This window comes from Ranitomeya variabilis, chromosome 6 (genome assembly GCF_051348905.1).
Source record: "Ranitomeya variabilis isolate aRanVar5 chromosome 6, aRanVar5.hap1, whole genome shotgun sequence".
NCBI classification, from domain to species: Eukaryota; Metazoa; Chordata; class Amphibia; order Anura; family Dendrobatidae; genus Ranitomeya; species Ranitomeya variabilis.
This window is the reverse complement of record NC_135237.1, coordinates 453174686-453193958: the sequence shown is the minus strand read 5'-3', so window position 1 is coordinate 453193958 and position 19273 is coordinate 453174686. Positions and strand designations below refer to the sequence as shown.

The 19273-nt window shown below is 42.1% G+C and overlaps 1 protein-coding gene across 1 annotated transcript in view; it reads right to left on the bottom strand.

Moving 5' to 3' along the window:
* The window catches only part of RGS20 (regulator of G protein signaling 20), a 215289-nt gene that overhangs the window by 160199 nt on the left and 35817 nt on the right, over positions 1-19273 (bottom strand). The gene's annotated exons all lie outside the window — the stretch shown is intronic.

Below are 19273 nucleotides of genomic sequence, written 5' to 3'. Positions count from 1 at the left end.
TTACACCAAAGTGCCCAAACGTATGACCAAACACTACACAGCATGAAGACTGATTGAGAACTGACCTGGAATTATGAACTTAGGCTCTAAACTATAGGATAGTTCAGGACATTTGGTTGTCTGCACAATATTTATGTAAAAATTTCCTCAAAATGTAATCAAGAAAAAAAAATAAAAAAAATCATGCCTCACTAATTCCCAAAGCTACTGTTCCGACAGTGGTCAATCACTAGCCCCAGTGGAACCTACCATAGCCAGTGATTGGTTTAGCTTTATTACAGGTGTCATGACGGACCAGGAAAAAGAGACCCATAAAACACTGGAGAGAGAGAGAGGCAAGGTGACCTTTGAAGTTTTTTATTTATTTATTTTTTATTTTTTTACAGCATTTAATGCTTTTTTAACACAATATTTGCTGAAAAACAACTCACTGCAAGTTGCAGTAAAAATAATTTGACTGATAGCAATATATGAGGAAAAATCTAAGTACCTTTACATGAAAGAGTGTGTTCAAAAAATATAGTTTTCAGTTTGGTTCTACAGTGTGCCTCACAGCTGACTAGTCACAAATCAGATTCAGCAAGAAAAAAAATCAAACAATATTTCACTATTTGTTTTCACACCACAAAACCTACATCTTGGATTTGCAAGTCATTTCTTTCCATTGTGTAGATGTTCTGGTCACTCCTCTAATGGATGGGAAAAGCAAACTAAAGACTGTGCCTCAAACCTGTGATTCGTCCCCTGTGTTTAATTTTCCATTCTTACCTGAATAATTTCCTTCTTTCCACTTCTTTGTGGCTGACAAAGTTTCCAGTAGTGCATTACCTTGAATAACTAAATCTACAATAGATCATTACTAAAAATCTATAAGATGGCTCTCTGTTCTGGAAAGAATCAATTGGATTGCTGAAATTAGTAATGTACTTTTTGCTTGCACATCATTAAAGGAAACATTGCTCAGTGCGTTTTGACCTTTTACCCTCAAAAGTGGAATGTATACTTTGATCCAGTATTTAGCAAAACTCTAATTGATTCCCAGAAGGAATTGAGTTTTAATTGTTTGGGATTTCGGATGTAGCATTTAAGTCAATTATATCTAAAGAAACCCATAGTTCATCCATTAGAAATCAGTATATAGTGAGAAATAGCAGATTACCAGTTATACAAATGTAGATGATCTAAGGGATAGCAATGAACTATATAATAAAGGGCTCGGGCAATCCAAAACGTAAAGGTCTCAAAATAGTGCACTGAGTATTAGTGATGAAGGGCTCATATAGTCTAAGGAATTGGCTCTCCAGTCTGTACTTGGTTATTATATGCACATGGCTGTACATCATCTACATAGCATATACAATTTAAAGAGACTAGAGCCATAAAGTAACCCAATCATGCCCCAAGAGTTCTCTTACAAAGCAATACATGTAGACAGTACCATAACTTGGAGCTTGTGGGCAGGGCCGGTTTTAGGCAAAGTGGGGCCCTAGGCAAAAGTTTAAAATGGAGCCCCAAATGCTGACATATTGCACATCACACAGAAGCATTTCTGTTGTATTTACATGCGCTGAGTTCAGGACGCTAAATGAATGTGATCGACAATAATGAAGTTGTTCGCTTGTTTCCCGGCCTCTTTACACCAACTGGGAAAGAATGGGAACAGAACAATCACTATTAGATCAATCTGTCCCCATACAGAATCATGTTATGAGCAGCATATCTACAGTTTACATTGGCGATGTGCTGCTGAGAACAAGGATTTTTGTTCCCGCATAAACAATCCAATCACTCGATGAATATGCAGCATTCTGCTTGTTTAGTATAATACACTCCATAGTCCTCCATATATTACAATGTGCACCACAGTCCTCCATATTATAAAATGCACACCTCATAGTCCTCATAATATAATGTGCACCACAGTCCTCCATATTATAAAATGCACACCCCATAGTCCTCCATATAATATAATGTGTCCCATAGTCCTCCATATAATATAATGTGCCCTATAGTCCTCCATATAGTATAATACACTCCCCATAGTCCTCCATATAGTATAATACACTCCTCATAGTCCCCCATATAGTATAATACACTCCTCATAGTCCTCCACGTAATATAATGGGCACCACAGTCTTCCATATTGTAAAATGCACACCCCATAGTTCTCCATATAATAAAATGTGCCCCATAGTCCTCCATATAGTATAATACACTTCCTATAGTCCTCCATATAATAAAATACACTCCTCAGTCCTCCATATAGTATAATATACTCCTCATAGTCCTCCATATACTAAAATACACTCCTCAGTCCTCCATATAGTATAATACACTCCTCATAGTCCTCCATATATTAAAATACACTCAGTCCTCCATATAGTATAATACACTCCTCATAGTCCTCCATATATTAAAATACACTCAGTCCTCCAAATAGTATAATGCACTCCTCAGTCCTCCATATAGTATAATACACTCCTCATAGTCCTCCATATATTAAAATACACTCAGTCCTCCATATAGTATATTACACTCCTCATAGTCCTCCATATATTAAAATACACTCAGTCCTCCATATAGTATAATACACTCCTCAGTCCTCCATATAGTATAATACACTGCTCAGGTCTCCATATAATATAATACACTCCTCATAGTCCTACATATATTAAAATACACTGCTTAATCCTCCATATAGTATAATACACTCCTCAGTCCTCCATACAGTATAATGCACTCCTCACAGTGCTCCATATAGTATAATGCACCACCAGTCATCCATGTAGTAAAATTCACTTCCCATAGTATAATGCACCCCATAGTTCTTCATATAGTATAATGTATTCCCCATAGTACTTGATACAGTATAATGCAGCCCACATATAGTATAATGCAGCCAACCCACAGAATATAATGTAGCCCCCTAAGTATAATGCAGCCCAGCCATACAATATAATGTAACCCCCAATAGAATATAATACAGCCCTCCCCCATAGAATATAATACAGCCCTCCCCCCTAGAATATAATACAGCCCTCCCCATAGAATATAATACAGCCCTCCCCCATAGAATATAATACAGCCCTCCCCCATAGAATATAATACAGCCCTCCTCATAGAATATAATACAGCCCTCCAAATGGAATATTATACAGCCCTCCCTATAGAATATAATAAAGCCCTCCCCATAGAATATAATACAGCCCTAATAATACAGCCCCCCATAGAATATAATACAGCCCCCATAGAATATAATACAGCCCTTCCCCATAGAATATAATACAGCCCCCATAGAATATAACACAGCCCCACATAGAGTATAATACAGTCCTTCCCCATAGAATCTAATACAGCCCCCAATAGAATAAAATACAGCCCTTCCCCATAGAATCTAATACAGCCCCCCATAGAATCTAATGCAGCCCTCCCCATAGAATCAAATACAGCCCTCCCCATAGAATAGAATATACCCTCCCCCATAGAATATAATACAGCCCCCCATAGAATATAAAACAGCCCTCCCCATAGAATCTAATACAGCCCCCAATAGAATAAAATACAGCCCTTCCCCATAGAATCTAATACAGCCCCCCATAGAATCTAATACAGCCCTCCCCCATAGAATCAAATACAGCCCTCCCATAGAATATAATGTAGCAGACCCCCCAAGAATGTCCCCACAGTCCAGTAGTCACTCATTGATATATTAAAAAAACACACAATCCTCACCTCCGCGTGCCCCGCACTGCTCCTGGTGCTCCAGGCTCTCCTCCAGTCTTAGCGGCTGCACTTCCTGGGCCTGGCACACAGCAGGTATGCGATGAAGTGATGTCATCGCGCACCCGCAGTGTCAGAGGCTGAGAGGAATGATGGGAGAGGGAGTGTCAGCTGACGCTCTCTCCTCCATCATTGCTTTGAACTGTACCGGTGTCTATGACACCGATATAGTTCAATGTGGTGGGGGAGGCAGTCGGCGCTGGGGGGGAAGTCGGTGCTGGCAGCAGGCGACTGGCTGGGGGCCCCTGGGGGGACTGGGGGTCCTAGGCAGCTGCCTGGTCTGCCTGCCACTAACGCCGGCCCTGCTTGTGGGCCCCAATGAAAAATCTTCAACAGGGCCCTTATTTTCATGGGTCTTTAATAATATTGATACTTTCATTTGGGACCAAGGGGCCTTTTGGGCCTGCTAGGCTCCAGGGATCTAGCGCGATTGCTATCTCTGCACCCTCCATTGTTACGCAAATGCGTAATTTTATACCTAGTTGTCTAAAGATTAGCTAAATAGGAATCTGAAATTTTAAGAATAAAAACATGTCACCGATTACAGTGACCCTTTTGTGGCATTGGGTTCTATTTTGTAACCTGTAATGAGTTACATAACATGCATATAATTTGCTAGCTAATTATTTTAATCAAAACCCACTTCTAAATTTTGTACTATTAAAACAGAATAATATTGCAGCCGAAAATTAGGAATCCACATGGCCTGACAATAGCCACCGCCTAAGGTGCTGGCCTTATTCGGTACCTTCATACAGGTACATTGTAAATAGGGATATCTCCAAGATGTCTGCTCTTCACACATCTCCAAGATTCGACTTGGTATCATCCATATAGAACTTACTACCGCAAAACATCAGTTTGTCCTCGACAATTCAAACCTTCAAATGTAACCTGAAGACACCCCTCCTAAAAAATGCTGCCACCTCCTTACCACCTGAGCTGCTATTAATCTCTTGACCTACTGTCTCCTTCCTCCATAACTTATAGATTATAAGCTCATGCAAGCAGGGTTCTCTCTCCCTCTGTACCAGTCTGTCACTATTAGTTCATGTTAAAGGGAATCTGTCTTTCCCAGGACATACAGTGGGGAAAAAAGTATTTAGTCAGCCACCAATTGTGCAAGTTCTCTCACTTAAAAAGACGTGAAAGACCTGTAATTGACATCATAGGTAGACCACAACTACAAGTCAAAATGAGAAAACAAATCCAGAAAATCACCTTGTCTGATTTGGCAAGATTTATTTTGAAAATTATGGTGGAAAATAAGTATTTTGTCATTAACAAAAGTTCATCTCAATATTTTGTTATATATCCTTTGCTGGCAATGACAGAGGTCAAACGTTTTCTGTAAGTCTTCTCAAGGTAGGCACACACTGTTGGTGGTATGTTGGCCCATTCCTCCATGCAGATCTCCTCTAGAGCAGTGATGTTTTGGGCCTGTCGCTGGGCAACACGGACTTTCAACTCCCTCCAAAGGTTTTCTATGGGGTCGAGATCTGGAGACTGGCTAGCTAACTCCAGGACCTTCATATGCTTCTTACGAAGCCACATCTTCATTGCCCTGGTTGTGTGCTTGGGATCATTATCATGCTGAAAGACCCATCTATGTTTCATCTTCAATGCCCTTGCTGATGGAAAGAAGTTTGCACTCAAAATCTCATGATACATGGCCCCATTCATTCTTTCATGTACATGGATCAGTCGTCCTGGCCCCTTTGCAGAGAAATGGCTCCAAAGCATGATGTTGCCACCCCCATGCTTCACAGTAGGTATGGTGTTCTTTGGATGCAACTCAGCATTCTGTCTTCTCCAAAAACGAGTTTTGTTTCTACCAAATACAAACAGTTCTACTTTGGTTTCATCAGACCATATGACATTCCCCCAGTACTCTTCTGGATAATCCAAATGCTCTCTAGCAAACTTCAGAGGGGCCCGGACATGTAATGGCTTAAGCAGGAGGACACGTCTGGCACTGCAAGATCTGAGTCCCTGGCGGCGTAGTGTGTTATTGATGGTAGCCTTTGTAACGGTGGTCTCAGATCTATGCAGGTCATTCACTAGGTCCTCCTGTGTGGTTCTAGGATTTATGCTCACCGTTCTTTTGATCATTTTGACCCCACGGAGTGAGATCTTGCGTGAAGCCCCAGATCGAGGGAGATTATCAGTGATCTTGTATGTCTTCGATTTTCTTATTATTGCTCCTACAATTGATTTCATCACACCAAGCTGCTTGCCTATTGCAGATTCAGTCTTCCCAGCCTGGTGCTGGGCTACAATTTTGCTTCTGGTGTTCTTCGACAGCTCTTTGGTCTTCACCATAGTGGAGTTTGGAGTGTGACTGTTTGAGGTTGTGGACAGGAGTTTTTTATACTAATAACAAGTTCAAACAGGTGCCATTACTACAGGTAATGAGTTACAGATCTGTGGGAGCCAGAAATCTTGCATGTTTTTTGGTGACCAAATACTTATTTTCCACCATAATTTGCAAAATAAATCTTGCCAAATCAGACAAGGTGATTTTCTGGATTTATTTTCTCATTTTGACTCTCATAGTTGTGGTCTACCTATGATGTCAATTACAGGCCTCTCTCATCTTTTTAAGTGGGAGAACTTTTTTATTATTATTAATTTATATAGCGCCATTAATTCCATGGTGCTGTACACGAGGAGGGGTTACATCAAAATACAAATATCACTTACAGTAAACATAACTAACAATGATAGACTGGTACAGAGGGAAGAGGACCCTGCCCTTGCGGGCTTACATTCTACAGGATTATGGGGAAGGAGATTGTAGGTTGAGGGTTGCAGTAGCTCCAATGGTGTTGAGGTGGCCGTGTGGTCATTACAGGCTGTAAGCTTCTTTGAAGAGGTGGGTTTTCAGGTTTCTTTTGAATGATCCAAATGTGGTGCATAACCAGATGTGTTGGGGCACAGAATTCCAGAGGATGGGGGATACTCGGGAGAAGTCTTGGAGGCGATTAGGTGAGGAGCGAATAAGCGTGGAGGAGAGAAGGAGGTCTTGGGAGGACTTGCACAATTGGTGCCTGACTAAATACTTTTTTCCCCACTGTATATGACTTATTAATATGGGCATACAGGTGATAGAAATGTTACACTAGTCCTACATGTATGCCTCATATCAAAGGTCTTCTTGTTGGGAAATCTTATATTCTTTCCGTATGCTAATGATTTCTTTCAAGCTTCGGGACATATAGTGCCAGGAAGAAATTCTTGCCTTCTGTCTTCATAATAATACTACCCCTCCCATGTATGTCAGCTTTGGCTTCGGAATCCAGCGCCTGTGCCCTGCACTCTCTTCTCAATCCATAGGTTTTCCTCCCTTCTATGGGCAGTGCATTCAGGGATCTTCTGCACAGGTGCTGGTCAGTCACTGTGACCTCTGGTGTGCGCGATGACAGGGTGCTCTCCCCACTTTCTCCCTGCATAGTCATGGCTTGGAATCATGTATACATAGGGATGACTACCCAGGGAGGAAGTGGGGAGGGCACCTTATCGCACACGCCAGAGGTTACTGGAGTGGAAGTCGCTGGCGCCTGCGCAGAAGATGTGCACTGCCCATTTTATGCCCCACTGCATAGTCCCTCACTTTATGCCCCCCCCTGCACAGCCCCTCATTATATTTCCCCCATCTGCACAGCCCATCTGTTTATTCCCCTCTCTGCACAGTCCCTCAATTTATTCCCCCCTCTGCACAACCCCTAAGTTTATTCCCCCATCGGCACACCCCATTTAATCCCCCCATCAGCACTGCCTCTATTTATTCCCCACATCTGCACAGCCTCTCAGTTTATTCCCCATCTGCACAGCACTTCAGTTTATTCACCTCATCTGCACAGCCCCTCTGTTTATTCCCTCCATCAGCACAAGCCCTCACCTCATTTTATTCCCCCATCAGTTCAGCCCCTCACCTCATTTTATTCCTCCCCATCTGCACAGCCCCTCATTTTGTTCCCCTATCAGCACAGCCCCTCCCCTCATTTTATTCACCCCATCAGCACAGCTCCTCCCCTCACTTTATTCACCTCCATCAGCACAGTCCCTCCTCTCATTCTATTTCCCCTATCAGCACAGCCTATACCCTCATTTTATGCCCCCCTGCAGAGTAATATAAGAATAAAAGAAAAAAAACAACAACTCATACATAATCCAGGATTCTGTCCACTGTCTCCTCTTCTGTGAAATGCAGCATTCGACGCTTGACGGCAAGATGACATCACTTCACGGCATCACCCAATATACACTGTGTGCTCCAGAAGTGGCCTGCGTCTTGCTGGAGAGTCCGACGGAGCAGGGGAGATGACTCCTCTATTCCTGTTCCATATGGCACACACAGCAGTTGTATTCGCGTCTGACAGATACTAATACAATTGAGTGCAGGGATATAGTAACGCCCGGGTGCAGGGATGAGTAGTGTCAGTGAGACTGCTCCGCTGTGTGCCCCCTCAGGTAGGCAGAAAGTGGCGTCCTAGGCAGGTTCCTAAACTGCCTACCTCTCGTCCTGGCCCTGACCGCAAGTATGCGATTTACATACTTCCGTCAACATTCTGACTAGACTGTATCTGGCCTTGCACAATACACATGCATTGATCGAGATCATGCCCATCTAGTTATAATGTGGCTGCCTGTGTGCAAATCACATACTTGCGGTCACACATCAACTGTTCTCATCGCCGTCAGCGGAGAATCCTCACAGCGTGCAGTGCTCGCAATGAGAGGATCCACAAGTCTGCAGTCACATAGAGTGACTGCAGACTTGTAGCCTAAGGCTGGACAACCCCTTTAGCTTGGTTAATGGGTAATATCAGTGAAAATAATTAGATTAGTATTGAAATTATTTGTTGTGATTTCCTTGAAGCTTCTAATAAATCACACGGTTCTACAGCCAAATTTGTTCAGAGACGAAAACAGTTGAACAGTTGATCTTAACTAAAATTTTGGTGCTGAAAACGAATATGATGCTCAAATTTGCTGATTGGCTCTAATTTTCAAGATTCAGATGAGGTTGTAATTCCTTTTTATGCAGTCTTATAAAGTAATTGCATCTTTATTATTTTATTATTATTTCATTGTTAGTAGCTAGTCCTTTACATCATCTATTTAGTCTATTGACCCTGCAGTATTCTAACATCTTAGGGTGATCAATCAAAAAACGCCAACTAAGCTACGATGACGTATATAAGTGCTCTATGTGTAAGGTATACAGTTTTAGGATTTCTTAGATTAGTTTCTTAGCAAATTGACATGTTTCTATATGTTTTTTTTCGGATATGCCTCATTCTTGCATTAGCAAAGTGGATAGTTTTTGCTAGATATGCAGAGAAGTCACTCTTGCGTCACAAAGGCGAAACTGGACTACCATGCTAAGGATAGCCTACAACTTGTATTTGTCTGCAGAACAGGAGATCAGGATAGATGTTGGGCTCCACAGATATACTGCAATAGATGTGCATCATCTCTTACCCAGTGGTTGCATCAGAAGAGGCAATCTATGCCTTTTGCCATTCCAATGATCTGCAGAGAGCCAACAGATTCACACTACCAATTGCTATTTCTGCAAGGTGCCCCCATTAAGAAAGGTGTTTCAAAGAAAAACAGGTGGACTTTACAGTATGCAAATGTTTCATCTGCAATACGCACAGTACCACATACAGAAGAACTGCTGCTTCCAAATTCACCAGAAACATTTTCAGTCAAGTCAAGTGGGGAAGAAGAAGATGCTTGGTGTGAAGCATCTTCCGCTCATGACCCAGACTTTATCTCAGCAACCTCAACTGAATCACACCTTATAACACAAAGTGAACTGAACAATTTTGTTAGAGATTTGCATCTGCCCAAGAGTAAGGCTGAGATATTAGGTTCCATGCTGCAGCAGCGGAATCTCTAGCGGGCAAGGTTCAGAATTCTTTCTTCCCTAACGTGATCTTGGTCAACACTTCTTCATGGAGGACGATCTTGTGGCCTTCAACATCAACAGTTTTATTGAATCTCTGAAGATAAATCATAATCCAGAGGAGTGGATGCTCTTCATCGATTCGTCCAAAACAAGCCTAAAATCTGCTGCATAATAGACATGTGTTACATTCAATTCTGGTTGGTTGTGCTGTCCACATGACAAACCTATGACAACTAGTGTTGAGCGATACCGTCCGATACTTGAAAGTATCGGTATCGGAAAGTATCGGCCGATACCGGCAAAGTATCGGATCCAATCCGATACCGATACCCGATACCAATACAAGTCAATGGGACTCATGTATCGGACGGTATCCCTGATGGTTCCCAGGGTCTGAAGGAGAGGAAACTCTCCTTCAGGCCCTGGGAACCATATTAATGTGTAAAATAAAGAATTAAAATAAAAAATATTGCTATACTCACCTCTCCGACGCAGCCTGCACCTTACCGAGGGAACCGGCAGCGTTGTTTGCTTAAAATTCGCGCTTTAACTTCCTTACGCGAAGTCCCGGCTTGTGATTGGTCGCGCGCCGCCCATGTGGCCGGGACGCAACCAATCACAGCAAGCCGTGACGTAATTTCAGGTCCTTCAGGATTTTAAAATTACGTTCCGGCGTTGTGATTGGTTGCGTCGCAGTGACATGGGCGACGCAACCAATCACAAGCCGTGACGTCACGGGAGGCAGGAGACGCGCGCATTTTAAAATGCGCGCGTGTCCAGCCTCCCGTGACATCACGGCTTGTGATTGGTTGCGTCGCCCATGTGACCGCGACGCAACCAATCACAGCAAGCCGTGACGTAATTTCAGGTCCTTCAGGATTTTAAAATTACGTTCCGGCGTTGTGATTGGTTGCGTCGCAGTCACATGGGCGACGCAACCAATCACAAGCCGTGACGTCACGGGAGGCAGGAGACGCGCGCATTTTAAAATGCGCGCGTGTCCAGCCTCCCGTGACGTCACGGCTTGTGATTGGTTGCGTCGCCCATGTGACTGCGACGCAACCAATCACAACGCCGGAACGTAATTTTAAAATCCTGAAGGACCTGAAATTACGTCACGGCTTGCTGTGATTGGTTGCGTCCCGGCCACATGGGCGGCGCGCGACCAATCACAAGCCGGGACTTCGCGTAAGGAAGTTAAAGCGCGAATTTTAAGCAAACAACGCTGCCGGTTCCCTCGGTAAGGTGCAGGCTGCGTCGGAGAGGTGAGTATAGCAATATTTTTTATTTTAATTCTTTATTTTACACATTAATGTTGTTTCGATACCGATACCCGATACCACAAAAGTATTGGAATACCGGTATCGGAATTCCGATACAGCAAATATCGGCCGATACCCGATACTTGCGGTATCGGAATGCTCAACACTAATGACAACATGAAACAACTGTTAAGGTGACTGAACTATGACCAACATTTGTAGCCCCTCTGTGGTGACTTAAAGGTGGTTGCCCTCTTAATTGATCTCCAGGTTGGATGCACAAAGTACTGCTTCTTTCTGTGTTAGTGAGATAGTAATGCAAAAGAATATCACTACAATATGAGAGACTGGCCTATTAGATGCGCCAATTCTGATGCTTTGCCTGGCTCTTCCCACTTGCTCTGTAGCGTTGAAAAGTGCGGTTCATATTAGTGGGGTTGATGTCACCTTTGTATTGTCAGGTGACATCAAGAGACGCCTATAAGACACGTATCCATTACTAATCCTATGCATGAATTGTAAATAAAGACACAGCCATTTTGGCACCGTCCAGGTTGAAAATAGTTTTTCCCCCAGACATGGATTACGGCGTGGGACAGAAAAACTGCAGGTGAGGGATATTGTTGTTTTTTACTTTTGATTTATTACAGGAGAAAGAGGGCTTCAGTGGAATAGGCATTAGGTGAGTATAACTGTGTTTGTTATTTTTAAATAAAAAAGTAAGTGTATTTGGTTTTAATTCTAATAAAAGACTTTACTTTGGCTGTGGCTTGATGTCACCTGAAAATACAAAGGCAACATCAACCCCACTAATATGAACCCCACTTGCCACCGCTACAGGGCAAGTGGAAAGAGCTGGGCAAAGTGCCAGAATTGGCGCATCGAATAGATGTACCTTTTTTGGGCAGCTGCAGGCTGCTATTTTTAGGCTGGGAGGGCCAGAATCCATGGCACCTTACCAGCCTGAGAATACCAGCCACCAGCTGTCTGCTTTAGTAAGGCTGGTTGTCAATGGGGAGGGACTCCGTGCTGTATTTTTAAAATTAGTTATTTAAATAATTAAAAAAACAGAGTGGGGACCCCTCTGTTCTTGATAACCAACCTTGTTGAAGCTGACAGCTGAGGGCTGCAGCCCCAGCTGTGAGTTTTGCCTGTCTGGTTATCAAAAATACAGGAGAATCTATGTCTTTTTTTTTTAAATTATTTATTTACAGCACAGGAGCTGGCTAATGAATACACCCATCAGCTGCTCCTACTCTCGCTGTTATTAGCGGCAGCAGGTGTTGGATGATGGGAGCTGTAGTCCCATCCACTGACACAGCGCCTTGCCTGGTCACTAGAACACCAGTGACCGGAGGTAAACTTTATACCTCCGATTACAGCTGAGTTCTCATGCTGTCTTTTGACAGTGTTGGAACCGCAGCTCTCTGACCGATGGGGATGATTTCACCGCCAATCAGAAGCGGTGTTTGTCGCGCTGTCATGCAGATGACAGCATGGCAAACACTGGATGTTCGGGCCCCCCATATAAGTGAAAGGGGTCAGGGTTCGGGTCCGGGTACTGTTCTGATACCCGAACCCGAACTTTTGTAACTGTTCGGCCGAACCCGCCGGACCCCAGCATCCAGGTGTCCGACCATCTCTAGTGAAGAGTTCTTGAAACCCCTTGGATTAGAAGCTTTAAGCATACAGATCATTCCATCTGGAAAGACACAGTTGCGTGTCTAAGACTGGCCAAACATACAGCTGACAGCTGAATGATCGTTTGGCCAAAAGCTGTTCCCTGTATTCGTTATACACAGCAACATTCGTCCGAGAGAAACTGGGATCTCTATGAAAGAGCAGCTGCTAGACTTTTTGGCATAGGCTTTTCTCCTCTCCAAACAAAAGAATCAACATTGAAATTCAGACTTTACTTGTTGATATGATCTGTCGGGTGAATGTGCATGCAGATTTTGTGTTCTGTTTTTTTGGTAAAAACTATGGCCACAGAGAAGTTTGTAGGTCTTTTATAGTGTACCAGCTAGTTTACTGAGAGTGAAGTGTTCTCCATAGATCTCTTTTCAATGGTTTGACAATATCACTTTTAGATTATAATTGCACGATAATTCTGAACCATTGCAATTATTACCAATCCTTTAACGAGATACTGTCATTAGTTCAAAAGTGACCAATTTTTTTTCTTATTCTATTCCCACTGGTCTCCTGAGTGCCTTTCTCTATAAATCCACCATACTGCTCCATAGATATGAGTCTGTATATTTAGTGTTTTTATTTAAATATGATTTATTTAAAACTGTGAGCATAAAAGTTGTCGGCAGGACCCTTTATCTTAACAAGTTAAATAATATCTATTAATCACTTGGCGAGAGCAGCCCTCAAAGGGACTCTGTCACCAGGCTTTTGCTGCGCCCGCTGAGAGCAGCATGATGTAGAGGCACAGACCCTGAGTCCAGAGATCTTTCATTTACTTTGTAGTTTTGATAAAATCCCTGTCACATCTGCTGCAGTCCTCTGAATCCTGAGCTCTGTAAATCCCGGCCCACAACACTGATTGACAGCTTTCTGTGTACACTGTGCATAGGCAGGAAGTTGCCAATCACTGGTGTGAGCGGGGTCATACAGAAAGCATGAATATGGAGGACTACATGGAGGCAGGATTACTAGTTCTCTAGTGATAATCTCCTGATTATAAAACTGTGATTTTATCAAACCTACAGCTGTCAGCCCAGTAAGTGATACATGTCTGGAATCAGGGTATCGTGCAACCTTCCAAAAGAGGAAATATGTACCTTTTTAGAACTAAGGCTAAAAGCTTTATTATTTGCCAAGAAGTACAAGTACAATTACATATTTAACGAAGCAAATTGAAAATTGTTTAATTATAAATATTGTTTCAATAAGGATGATCGTTTCCCCTGTCCCTACTCTCCACGTTTATCTGATCCAACCTTCTCCTATGCGCTTTTCTTTCCTTCCCCTCTTCCTTTCCTAACTTTTCCTTCCGCATTCCTTTTCTCTTGCATTAACCTTTTTTTTCTCTGTTGATTCTTCTTTGAATTTATCTTATTACTTACTTGTTTAATAGAACCAGTTTTACATCACTCTGTTATGTTTTATTACTCGCCTTATTGACTATAATTATGATCCCCTTCCCAATTCCCAAAATTAAAAAGTGCTTGTAAAAAACATTGTTATAAAAAATCCTATCTGCTCTCAAGAACAGGAATTTGTCATTTTATTGTTCACTGATGATTGCCTAATTTACTTGCCACCTCTGCAGTCTATCAGCGGTGGCCGGTCTCATAGGGAAGGAGGACAATGCCTGTAGTATTCTTTTCTAGAACACTTGTAATCACTGCTATAAGGAGGGCTTGATTGCTGGTCTGTATTGTTACTTACGGATTTGGCCCAGGAGAGTTCAGGAGAGCAATAATGTCGCTGGTCTGAAATGTCAATCAGGTGCGCAAAATAATTTTGCAAAAGGAAAATGAACATTTTTAGTAAAATCAACACCCTAGTTCCAGTAATCTAGAATACATATTTTGTATTATTCTTGCGCTCATTGAAGACATCTAGACTCGTTATGAAATGTTTTAGTGAATTCACCAATTTGCATGGTGTAAATGTGAAATTAGGGCTTATTTTAAATATTTTAAATATTCAGACATTGTATTATTTATAGAAATGATTCAGATATCTGTGGTCTGTTAAATGTACAGCAGAACAATGCTGGGAGCCAGTGCTAGTGTCATACCACAGCTCACAGGCAGGTGTCAGCATTGCACCATTAGTTCACAAGGAAGAAGCGCAGACTGCGCGGATCTGCAGCCTCCTGTAGGTATCACAGACACAGTGTGTACTGAAGAATTACAAATAAACTAGAAAATCCAGAGATAGAGAGAGCTGACAACAGAATCTGATGATGACGACACAGATATTATAAACTGACGTGTTGATGATAGATGACCATCAATGTTGAAGATAATCCAAAAGGGCATGGAGCAGAGCGACATAATGCAACAATTGCCTTATGGGGCATTTAGACTGGCCAACCCACGGTATTAAACAGCCGCTGATCAGCTGAAATATGTTCGTTTTTTAAAGGGGTTTTTCCCACAAACAAAGTTAATTTTAATCAATAGATCTTGGAATAATAATAAATTCCATAGTTGGATGTGTGTAAAGAAAATACTCCTGTGCTGAGATAATCTCATAAATGTGCCCCTGCTGTGTACTGTGTAATGGCCGTGTCTGATAACACTCATACCTCCCAACTTTGGAAGAACAGAAAGAGAGACAAATCATGCGGCACGCGTATGGCTCTACGACTATGTCAGGGACAATCACGCTCTTCGTCCCTTCCTAATAAAACAAGTACGCTTCATGATAAATGTGAATTGTGCTTTAGAATGTTTACATATTGTGCATATTTTTGTGCTAAAAATGTAATTATTTCTTCCTCACTGCCCAATGGTATAAAATTCTGTAACACACCTGTAGTGTCAGTATGATCACTGCTCTCTTAGATGAATTCATTGACAGATATACTTTGTAAAATGGGGTCACTTATAGGGGGTCCTGCTGTTCTGGCACCTCAGGGGCTCTGCCAGTGGGTTATGGCACCTGCAAACCATAACAGTAAAATCTGCACTATAATATGGCGCTCGTCCTCTTCTGAGCTTTCCACTATGTCTGAGAAGTAGTTTCCGATTACATGTAGTGTATTGGCGCACTCGGAGAAGTTGCACAACACACTGAGAGGTCCATTTTTTCCTGTCAGATCTTGTAAAAAAAATTAAATTTGGAGCTAAAACTTAATTTTAGTGGCAAAAATGTAAATATTCTTTCTTCACCGCTCAGAGGTAGAAAATTCTGTGAGGCACAAGCGTTGTCAATATGCTAACTGCACCACTAGATGAATTAATTAGGGGAGTGTAGTTTATAAAATGGAGTTACCTATGGAGGGTTTATGCTGCACCTCAGGGGCTCTGCCAATGTTTTATGGCACGCTCAAAATATTCAAAGCAAAATCCGAACCCTAGTAAGCCTCTTGATCCCATCTGGGCTCTGCACTGCGCCTCCAAAGTAGTTTGAGACCACATGTGGGATATTGGTATATTCTGGAGAAATCACACAACAAATTGTATGGTCTATTTTGCTCCTGTTACCCTTGTTAAAATGAAAAATTTGGGGCAAAACCAACATTTTTGGGGAAAAAAATTATTTTTTCATTTTTACGGCCCAACATTATAAAATTCTGTAAAGCACCTTGGGGTTCAAGGTTTCACCACACATCCAGATAAATTCCTTGAGAGAGGTACAGTATTTTCCAAAATGGGGTCACTTGTGGGGAGATTCCACTGTTTAGGCACATCAGGGGCTCTCCAAACGCAACATGGTGTCTGCTAATGATTCCAGACAGTTTTGCACTCCAAAAGTCAAATGGCGCTCCTTCCCTTCTGAGCCCTGTTGTGTACCCAAACAAATGCAAAATTTGGGGCTAACACTTAATTTTTATGGGAAAAAATAGATTTTTTATTTTGTTGTCAAAGCGTTATAAAATTTTGTGTAGCACCTGGATGTTCAAGGTGCTTACCACACATGTAGATAAGTTCCTTAAGGGGTCTAGTTTCCAAAATGGGGTCACTTCTGGGGGGTTTCCACTGTTTAGGCACATCAGGGGCTCTCCAAATGTGACATGGCGTCCGCTATCCCAGATAATTTTGCCTTCCAAAATTCAAATGTCGCTCCTTCCCTTCCGAGCTCGGCCATGCGCCCAAACAGTAATTTTCCACCACATATATCCGTGTACTCCGGTGAAATTTCACAACAAATTGTATGACTCATTTTCTTCTGCTACCCTTGTAAAAATACTAAATTGCTGATCTACTTTTAACCCTTCTAACTTCCTAACTATAAAAATATATTTAAAAAAATGATGCTTATGTAAAGTAGACATGTGGGAAACGTTATTTATTAACTAATCTGTGTGACATAACTCTCTGGTTTAAGGGTATAAAAATTTAAATTTGAAAATTGCAAAATATTTTGCCAAATAAAAACAAGTCATATTGAACATATTTTACTATTATCAAGTACAATATGTCATGAAAAAAACAGTCTCAGAGTCACTGGGATATTTTGAAGTGTTCCAGAGTTATTACCACCTAAATTAACACTGGTCAGTTTTGTAAATATTGCCTTGGTTAGGAAGGTGAAAACAGGCTTGGAGGGGCTGTGTGGTGAAGGGGTTAAGATTAGTATTTACTTCCAGATATAAATGAAATCTGCAACTTAGCAGCGATTAAATCATGTTTTCCAGGCTTACTTGAACAGCGGCTACAGGGAGAAAATTAAGTTTTACCATCCCGCTAGTTTCTGGTCTTGGAGGCGGTGCAGGGAGGAGCTGTTGCAGTCACCACTAGCTAGAAGGAGAGCACGCTGTAATCACTTCCCTGAACATTGATAGCCTGCCTACTCTACATATACAGTGCTTAGCAGGCTGTCAGTCAATGTAACGGGGAATGATTACAGTGTAGTGTGAATGTAGTAGCTCCCTGGAAAACCCATGATTGGAATATAGTGGCTACCGACAGAATATGGTCGGCGTCACACTAGAGAGAAATAAGGACAAGTGAGAGGCGCAAAAACAACACATTGCACACGGACCAATGTTTCTCTATGGGGCAGCTCCCATCAGCCGTATATTTCTCAGCCGTATTTTACGGGCTGAGAAAATCGGAGCATGCTGCGATTCTCACCATATTACGCCTGAAATACGCCAATGCAAGTCTATGGGTGCGAGAAAAACTCGCACACCACACGGGCCATTAGTGTGACTTGTGAGAACACGCGCCGGTGTTCTATAGAAAAGCCGGCAATTCAATGAGGTGTACAGTAAACTCACACTGACAAGTTAGAATAGAATAAATGTCTACACATAGGATAGGTATATATATATATATATATATATATATATATATATGTGTAATATATATGTCATATATATATGCGCCATATACACTCACTGGCCACTTTATTAGGTACACCTGTCCAACTTCTTGTTAACACTTAATTTCTAATCAGCCAATCACATGGCGGCAACTCAGTGCATTTAGGCATGTAGACATGGTCAAGACAATCTCCTGCAGTTCAAACCGAGCATCAGTATGGGGAAGAAAGGTGATTTGAGTGCCTTTGAACGTGGCATGGTTGTTGGTGCCAGAAGGGCTGGTCTGAGTATTTCAGAAACTGCTGATCTACTGGGATTTTCACGCACAACCATCTCTAGGGTTTACAGAGAATGGTCCGAAAAAGAAAAAAAATCCAGTGAGCGGCAGTTCTGTGGGCGGAAATGCCTTGTTGATGCCAGAGGTCAGAGGAGAATGGGCAGACTGGTTCGAGCTGATAGAAAGGCAACAGTGACTCAAATCGCCACCCGTTACAACCAAGGTAGGCCTAAGAGCATCTCTGAACGCACAGTGCGTCGAACTTTGAGGCAGATGGGCTACAGCAGCAGAAGACCACACCGGGTACCACTCCTTTCAGCTAAGAACAGGAAACTGAGGCTACAATTTGTACAAGCTCATCGAAATTGGACAGTAGAAGATTGGAAAAACGTTGCTTGGTCTGATGAGTCTCGATTTCTGCTGCGACATTCGGATGGTAGGGTCAGAATTTGGCGTAAACAACATGAAAGCATGGATCCATCCTGCCTTGTATGGAGCATCTTTGGGATGTGCAGCCAACAAATCTGCGGCAACTGTGTGATGCCATCATGTCAATATGGACCAAAATCTCTGAGGAATGCTTCCAGCACCTTGTTGAATCTATGCCACGAAGATTTGAGGCAGTTCTGAAGGCAAAAGGGGGTCCAACCCGTTACTAGCATGGTGTACCTAATAAAGTGGCCGGTGAGTGTATATATCATTGACACACACATATATATATATATATATATATATATATATATATATGTATTTCATACAGAGCTAGATAGCAAAGAAGCCGGTAATTCAATTGTCGGCTTTTGCTAAGTCCTTACCGAACCTGACAGGATATGAGACATGGTTTACATACAGTAAAAGTAGATTTTTACATATTCCTCACTAATAATGTTAAAAGTGTTTGTGAGCTCTAGGTGTTAAAATTAAGGGTTAATTCATGGAAAAAACTGGCGTGGGCTTACCAGGCTTAATGTCACCTTACAATAGCAAGGTGATATTAACCTCTTATTACCCCATATGCCAATGCCACAGGGCAGTGGGAAGAGAGAGGCTAAGTGCCAGAATAGGCGCAACTTACAGAT